The sequence below is a fragment of the Anser cygnoides genome, chromosome 2, assembly GCF_040182565.1.
Source record: "Anser cygnoides isolate HZ-2024a breed goose chromosome 2, Taihu_goose_T2T_genome, whole genome shotgun sequence".
NCBI lineage: Eukaryota > Metazoa > Chordata > Aves > Anseriformes > Anatidae > Anser > Anser cygnoides.
In genome coordinates this window covers 79,284,173-79,293,446 of record NC_089874.1, presented here as the reverse complement: position 1 = coordinate 79,293,446, position 9,274 = coordinate 79,284,173, and the positions used below count along the sequence as shown (strand labels likewise).

At 34.1% G+C, this 9,274-nt stretch overlaps 1 non-coding gene across 1 annotated transcript; it reads right to left on the bottom strand.

The window, feature by feature from the left end:
- Positions 1-8,453: 8,453 nt before the first annotated feature.
- Positions 8,454-8,560, bottom strand: LOC136790215 (U6 spliceosomal RNA). Its single transcript, XR_010829760.1, has one exon. It is a non-coding gene; the product is annotated as a U6 spliceosomal RNA (small nuclear RNA).
- Between the last annotated feature and the right edge of the window lie 714 nt (positions 8,561-9,274).

The following is a 9,274-nucleotide window of genomic DNA, read 5'->3' as shown; positions in this document are numbered from 1 at the left end:
TGCTGTGGGCTTACAGAAAGAACATATGAAGGGGTGCTTTTTGCCAGTATCCTTACCATTCAGGCCAATTAATGCCAGGGAAGTGAAGAAAATGTGGAAGTTCTTCAAGCATTTCATTGTCTGGAACTAGGGAGCCTCAAAGACCTGAATAAGCTAAGGCCAACTTTTGCAATACCTAACTGGAGAATATATATTTTTCTTTCTAGGATTTCCCAAAGTTTCCTACTTGAATTTTTTATTTTTTATTTTTTAATTATCTATGAAAAGGAAGAAGATAATGAACCTGCAGAATTAGTCTTAGGAACAGATTATGCTGTGGGAAAGAGAAATGCAAATTCTTTCTAAGAAATATACTACTTTCCGAAATAAGCAATAGTGAATATTATGCAGCTATATAGTGCTTAGTGACATGGTTTAATGGTGGACTTGGCAGTCCTATGTTAAAGGTTGGCCTAGATGATCTTAGAGGTCTTTTCCAACCTAAATGATTCTATGATTTTATGATTCTAGTTCAAATTATTGGAGATGTCTAAGATCTGAAACCAAATTGCCCCTTCACAAAGTAGTATCATAATTATAGATTACGTTTTTGTGTATGGGACACTACCATTCCCTTTTCTTAGATGCAGTTCCACTTTTCATGGAATACATGAATATTTTTGCCAAAGGTCAAACTCTATAACCTAATCAATAAGCCATTTACCTAACTGGACATCTGAACTTTATGTCCTGCTTTAAAGAGGTAATGAAGTATTCCTGAAAAAAAAATCAACAAAATGTATGGAAAGTATCCCAACTCCATACTACTCAAAAGCATTCTAATTTAAGCCAAGAGGGTGGACATAAAAGATGTCTTCCACAACCTGAGTGAGTTTCCAAGCTACTAGACTAGTAGGTAAAATCCAGTAACTGATATAAAGCTGATGAAGTCCTAATAAAGTCTTCATTTCCCTTGCCTTTCCTTCTTGCCTTCTTGGGTGAAATAAAATGTGCAATCCTCACCTTAAATAAAACCTATTTTCTGTATAAGGCTAGTAAATATATATATATACTTTCTTTACAGTAGAAACATCCCCTTCCTGCCCAAAATTCTTCACTTATGAGCTCACTCTCACAGAAAACTATATCCATCCTGTAGTCCTAGTCAGAGGGACCAGAACTGAGTTTGGTTCAGTAATTTTCAAAGAGAGATAGTTTTATAGATTGCTACTGCTCTTTGTCTCCACAATGGTTAGGTTGTGTTCTTTGACGGTTAACAGCACATCAAACAACAGATTTGACATGTTATACTCAGCATTCTGTCTATTTCTTCTGCTCATTTTCACTCCTTTACTGCTCTCTCATGCTGTGGTCACATTTCTCATACAGCCCAATCTACATGACTGTGAACACAACGTATTTTCATGTGCAGTAGTACACGCTGATGCTGTGTCAACTCTAAGCCCAAAAAACCAAGCATTAGAATATTAATTTATTTACACGTTTCTGACCATTATTTCACAAGAAGAACGTACAATGAAATAGCATACTCAGCTGAGAAGGGATTCCAGACAAAATGGGTATGCGACAGTCTACACCAAAAATTGAGTACTGAGTTGAGACAAATTTTTATTATTATTATTAATAATATTTTTTGTTTTGTTTTGTTTTCATTTTTGTTTTATTTTCCATTTTTGGAAGGAAAAGATGGGTAGAGAACTGAAAAAAAAAACTTATCACATCTGTGTTGCTCTTCTTCCTTCTGTGTTCCTAGTGAAAGAAATTGAATGTCCCAGTACTATTTGTGGTGCTCAGGGCTCAGAGCTACTTTTTTATTCTTGTTCTGTGCTTCCTACTCACTTCCACTTTAGATGTTAATTCTGTACAATTTTTTAATAAAAAAAATCGTGTTCTCTATCAAACATAGCTGTTCAATACTGAATGCGCAAATTCAAAGAAATGAGTTAAATACCTTCACTTTTCATCTCTCTAAAAGAGAAGACTGTTAAATTGGCAGTGATAGAATGATGGCATATCATACGCATACATTTATTCAGTGAAAAGATCTGGCATAGCATTTGGTGAGAAAGTAATTACAATCTATGTTAACACAATATGCATGGTATGCCACTGATTGAACACTGAGTTATGTCTGATGTCAGTCATTTCTGGATTTTTTTTCCCCTTTACTGACTGCTTATATTACCAAACTGTTGGGGAGACAATAAAATAAAATAAAAATAAAAATAAAAAGATGATGGTAAGGATTTATTTATTCATTTATTTGACTGTTTTGTGGTTCTTTTCTTCAGATTACCTAATTGAAGTCAGGGAGAAACAGTGCTGTTAACAGTGGCAATAAGTTAAGTAGTACTTAAAAATTTTCTCTGGAGATTTTAAGAAAAAAAAGAAAAAAAAAAAAAGCATTCCTAAAAAGATATTACCTCAGTGGAGGAGACATTCCCACTGTGAGGCACTCTAATACCTTTTGTTTCCCAAGCACGATATGTGGCAAGGGCTTGTAGCTAGGACACATTGCAATAATTCTTTGTATCCTGGGACCAAGGCTGAAGGAGTAAATTTCAAGCATTTTTTTTTTTTTTTACAGTGAATATGCTTTTAAAATAAATAAAATGATGGAGAAAAAAAAATCACCAAAACCCAAAGCATCTGTCAGTTTATTTCAACTGAGTTCACACTTATTTGTAACAGATGGGAACGTTTAATACTATGTACCTTTTCAAGTTTTATATTGCTTAGACCAGCCAAGTCTCTTTAGAGATTTCAAGGTTATAGTTACTTTCTTAAGTATTATCAATACCTTCGTGGCTAACTGACTCTCGGGGGATGTGCTGAGAGTAGATGTAGTAAAAGCTATGCATAGTGATCACTGAGCTAGTGGCATGGTTTATGGTAATATGCACAAAAAAAAAAAAAAAAATCTGGTAATACTGGATTTTTTTTTTTCCCTACATATAGATTTTTTTTTCCTCTAAATTAATTTTATTTATTTATTTATTTATTTTTAGAAAATCGTCCTTTGGAAACTAGGAAACTGTCTGAAACTGTACAAAATTCTTATTTCTTTATGTACTCTCAATAATGTGACTTTTAAGCAACAAGCCCCAACCTCCTACCACTTGGAAGGTCCTTCAAGAATCCCTGGCCCATTGTTGGTTTTCCCATATAATGATATTTCTTGCATATCACCAAATTCCACATTCCTTAAGAGGATCTTATGGGACACAGCCATCTTTCTGTCTTTTTTTTTTTTTTTTTTTTTCCCTGTAACAAGGCATTTTTCCAAATATCTAGCATCTAGCAATTTTTTATTTTTTACTTTTATTTTTTTTATCTTCCTGGAAAACAGCTACTGATCACATGTGTATATTTTCATAACACTGTTGAACATTTGTAGAACATACAGCAACACCAATTGTACTTTTGCACTTTCTTTTCACATATCATATAGCTCATCCACCCTGTGCAGAGAATCAGAGAATAGAAGTCCCAGTGCTGTGTCCAGGACAACCAAAATAAAATTCTTGAAATAAAATTCATAAGATAGGTTTGCTTCCTTTTCAACAGTTAAAAATTACAAAGTCTTAAGTGCACATGAACCATCATTCGTGTAGTGTATGAATATGTATTTGAATTTCATTTGCTGTTGTGTCTGTAAAAGTGGTGGTATTTCTTATTATCCACAAAATAAAGGCCCACAAAGTTTACTGAAAGGCAGCACAAGAATCTATTTGTATCAACTTTATAAATTCAGATGATTTAGATAATAAAAGACTTCCTTCAGCTGATCACTTAGTAGACAGAAATGGATCTGAAAAGGCTCATTATGAAAAAATTCTTTTAGCAAAATGTAATGTCAATACCAATGAAATATTATTATCAAAGATCTACATTTCAAATAGTAACATCTCTTTTTGCTACACTTATAAAATACAGTAGCACCAACCATTATGATTTTTTAAAATATTATTTCCATACATTTTTTTATTTTATTTGTGATAACATTCTGCCTGACCCCTGTGTTTGGAATTCTATCACATTTCTTACTGAAATTTGTAATAAACTAGGATGGCTTTTTGAGCAAGGAACCTAACAATTGACTGTGTAAATTCATAGCTCACTTACCTGTAAGTAAGTTTTAGGACAAGCCACAGAAAAGTAGGTGTATTTGCAAACAGTAGAACAATGTTGGTTCTTTTGTGTTTTGAGAAGTATGGATAGGTCAATAGTGGTTGATCAGTATGTTATCAATTCCGATTACTTCACTTATTCAGAAGAAAACAGCTAAAATGAAGAAAATCAAAAGCAGATAATAATAATAATAAAGCCTTTTACTTCATTCAGTACCTATATTTGTGCAAAGTGATGATAAAAATTGTCAATCTCAGATAAGTGAGTGGACACACAAATCATGATGACTTCATAGGCTACAGAGTGGTTCTCTGGCATTTTCCTTGTTTTTCAAAAATAATGATGGGGGTAACATAGATGAGGGGGTAACATAGATATTATATTTGAAATTTTTGGTTATATCTGGATTTTATCCAACCATTCTTGTCAAAAGCTTGATTGTCTCAGCTAGTGCTCATCTAATTTAACCACAGTTTTAAAACTGTCAGTGGTACCCTTTGTGCAGTAATTGAATGGTGCTAAGGAGCTTCATGACCTTTGAAAATGCCAGCTCCCAACCAGGACCTGATGTAAAGTCTTTGCCCACACACACATCCTTGTACAAGAAGTAACTGTTGCAGCTGTCACACTCAATTTTTTCTAACGTCAAACTCAGTTTGTTTTGTGTTTGGCATATTGAATTCTATGCATACTGATAGATGACAAGTCTTTATTTTATTTAATGTTTTTTAGACATAATCAAAACCATAGTGCTGAAAAGATTTTTTTTTTTCCTAGATGGTGAAGGAAAATGTCTTATTTCTGACTACCTCCTAAGGTTTATGTATTGGTGGTCATCCCCTGAAATGTCTGAGAGTTTCCACTTCCTATTAGAATGTTACTTCACCTGTAGAATTTTCAGTATTTATTTCACAACATGTAATAGAATAGATTATCTGTTTCCTACAATGGTTTAAAATTTTGTTATAATGAAATTCAAGAGGGCTTTTTTTGTAGTGCAGAGGTGTTACAGTGAAAAAGGTATCTATCCAATCCTATTTTATTAGTATCATCTCCATATGATTCTCTGCATTACATACATTAATGCTTCCACTCAGAGAGTTAAAAAAAAAAAAAAAAATGTTAGGAAAGAATATGTGGCACGGATAAAAGGAGGTGGTATTGTGCACCAGATTCTGAGCTCACTGAGAATTTTTTTAGCTAGTTCTCAGGAAGAGTGAAGAAGGAGTCAATGCCTATTCTTAAACATCTGATTCCTCTGGCAAACATTATAATTCACTCTTAAGAAAGAATGAAAGCAAACATGCATTTAACAACTATATACATTAACAAGAGAAAGCTTCTGGCAGCAGAAGAGAGAGACTGGAATGGAGACAGATATACAAACAGAGCTAGAGAAGAGCTACTCTTTTTCAAAATTATGTACATTATATATATATATTATATATACATATAATTATATATATATATAATTATATTATATATAGAGAGGTCTAACTTCTGCATCACAAATAGTGAAAATAATATTAATTAAAATCTAATTTAATTTCATTTTTCTAGTTTGTTGTTGTTTGTTTTCTAGTTGAAACGATGAAATGATTTATTAACAATATTTCAAATCTATTTTCTTGCCAGGTCAGTAGATAATATTTGCACAAGCATATCTTATCAGATTTCGGGTATTCAAAACAGATTCTCCCTCAGTCTCTTCACATGGACCTGTTATATTACCTAAAGTACTTTCATTCAGTTGAGAGGAGAGATCATAACCTTAGAATTAAGCCAACAGTTTGAAAATATTTCAAAGCCAGATGGTGGTGCATTATCAATTCACGCAAAAGAGCCAGAATTGGAATGAATACTTCATCGTGAACACCTTGTCATATGGGTTTAGGACACTTCCCCTGGAAAGCAGGAACTATGGGCTCAGATTCCCTGAGGAGAGGAGATAAGTTTCTGAGCTTTTGAGTAGATAGGAAAGAATGTCACAGAATTATCAGTTCGTTGCAAAGATCAAAGTATGGAGAAGAAATGTTTTTTCTCGAAAAGTGTTATTCTGTAATTTTTTTTCCATACCTGTGATGAATGTTGGGACTACTGAAAACTTCTTTTCCGGAAATTGATTGTGTTTATAATTTCAGGAGTTTGTTTATTCAGGTTCATCATCTGATTTTGAAATGTTTTGTGATTTCTATTAGGAAAAACTCTAAAGCAGACCAGTACTAACATTTTTACATCAGGAATGAAATAAAGTATAAAACATTTTATTATAAAATAAATAATAAATACAATCTCCTTCTAAAACCCTATATATTTGATAACCCAAGTGCGATTCATTGTAAAAGTAGATAAGGACGAGGAACTTTTCCCTTTCTTCTCCAACCTATTAGCTAAAATACTTGATGTGTGTGATGTTCAGCATTCTTAAATTCTTAAACTTAGGTCAAAGTCTTAAACTGAGGTCAAATAGGACCTCAGTTTGTCTTATGACCATGACCTAGAATTTCAACAGCATTTCACAAATCTCCAAAATACATTATAATCTATGCAAAAGTTTCTATTTTTTTCCCACCATACCTCTCATATATCTGCTCAATTCTAATCTTGAAAACTACAGTTCTTATGTATTCTTACTATCATATTGTTTTTTGTGTTTTGCCTAAAAAAGACTATTTTTGTCTAAAAAGATTATTATTCACTCTTTAAAAATAAATAGATTTGTGTTTACTTTTCTTTCTTATTGACAGAGGTTGAGTCTTTGAATTATATTACCCATCAATGATCTATCCATGTTCATCTAAATTTTACTGACAGCAGTATTGTTTCTTAAAAGTGTTAACAACCTATATTGAGCTGTTCTGCAGACTGTCTTAAACAGAAATCATGAAGTCCTTTTCATCTTGAACAAAACCAACAAAGACTGCAAAGCATTTAGAGAAATGCTTTCAAGTCAAGAAACTATGTGACCTTTATCTAAGCAATCCATGCCACACTAGCAGTAACAGTTTTCTTTAGGCAAGCAGGTTTTTGGCTGAGATTTCTATTACGTTGTCCTCAGCTGGGTTAAATATGCCTGATTAAAGTTTCCTTGAGGAACCAACTCATACATCTTCTAACTTCCACACATATTTTCTACATTACCTGGATGTTAGATATAGGTACAAATGTCATCTATATTTTTCTGATCAGTTTCAAGCTAAATGACAACCTTTTTTTTTTTTTTTTTAATTCTTATTATTTTGTCAGACTGACACTATACAGCCACATATCAGAGTATCTTACTCATGATGTAAAAAAGTGTGTTATTCTGTGGTCAAAATAAGGGAGAGCTAACTCTGGAACTCTGGAATTGTACACCATCCAAGAAAGTTTTTTGGCCCCATATGGAAACTGCATCCTTCGTAACCAACACCTCATTTCTTACACTTGTATTTTTCATTATGCAACAAGAGTGTGGAAGAACCTTGCTAGCAGAGGTCTTCTACTGTACTAAATATGTGTTCAAAATAAAGCCAACACACAAAGAGCTCAAGAACTGGAAAAAAAAAAAAAAGTAAAAATTGTTCGGCTAAAATCAGGGCAAATCTGAAGCACCATCAACACATGCAGGGTACAGAGCAGAGAGAGAGGGAATGATGCAAGGTCACTCACAGGCAGAAAGGCAAGGAGAAGAGACCTGGCTCTGAGGTTTTATTTATTGCATTTTCTGGCAAGGAAACTGCAAATATGATGTACATACAGGCTTGTGGTCTGTATTGATCTCACAGATAAGTAGGTGCACCAAAACCATCTATTACTATCACAGAATCACAGAATCACAGAATCACAGAATCACAGAATCGTCTAGGTTGGAAGAAACCTCCAAGACCACCCAGTCCAACCTCTGACCTAACACTAACAAGTCCTACACTAAACCATATCACTAAGCTCTACATCTAAACATCTAAATTTTAAAGAACTCCAGGGATGGTGACTCAACCACTTCCCTGGGCAGCCCATTCCAATGCCTAACAACCCTTTCGGTAAAGAAGTTCTTCCTAATATCCAACCTAAACCTCCCCTGGTGCAACTTTAGCCCATTCCCCCTCATCTTATCACTGGGCACATGGGAGAATAGACCAATCCCTACCTCGCTACAGCCTCCTTTAAGGTACCTGTAGAGTGCAATAAGGTCTCCCCTGAGCCTCCTCTTCTCCAGGCTGAACAACCCCAGCCCCCTCAGCCGCTCCTCATAAGACTTGTTCTCCAGACCCCTCACCAGCTTTGTTGCCCTTCTCTGGACTCGCTCAAGCACCTCGATGTCCTTCTTGTAGTGAGGGGCCCAAAATATGGAACACTTCACGAATTTGCATGTCATCCTTGCGCAGGGGCCATGCTAATCTTCTCTTTATCATTCCAATTTTAGTATATGTGCTGCCAAAGTGAGCACAAATGATAGCATGCATCCTAACTTTTCCCCTGGATTCTAGTACCTGATATTCCCCTAGATATTTCCCTAGTTTCTTCATTATAGCCATCAGGGCTCAAGAACAAATAAAAGCTTAAATCTCCACTGCAGGACATGAACACTGAGAATATCTTTTTGTTCATGTATTCTGACCTACTATGAACAAAATAACCTGTATAATTTTAATATTCTTAAGAACATGAATGTAGCTCAAATCCAAGAGTCCATAATGATGCATATCACTCTTATTTCCAGTAGGCAATTCTTTGAAATTAGTTTATTTCATTTATGAAAAGCCAAAAAGAAAGTTAGCAGTTTTATACACAAAAATGTAAAAATGCAATATGAAAATCAGTGGCCCAAGGTACAGTAAAGTTTTTCATGGGTTAAAATCATTTTCTGTGCATTAACAAAACAAATCTGTGAATTAACAGTGCAGCAAAAATTATTTAAATCTGTGACTGTACAGGCCTGATCAAAAATCCACTAAAGTCAATCTAAAGGCACCAATTGACCTGAGTGGGTTTTGGGTTAGTCCCATTGTTTATATAGGTAATGCTCAAATAGTTTTGTTGCTAGTCTTTTGAAGGGTACTTTGCCTGTTATTTATCACAAAAGTTGATATATTAAAATTACTAGTCTCTGACATGGTAATTTAGTCTGTAAGATTTTATGAACAATAAAATGTTGTATCAC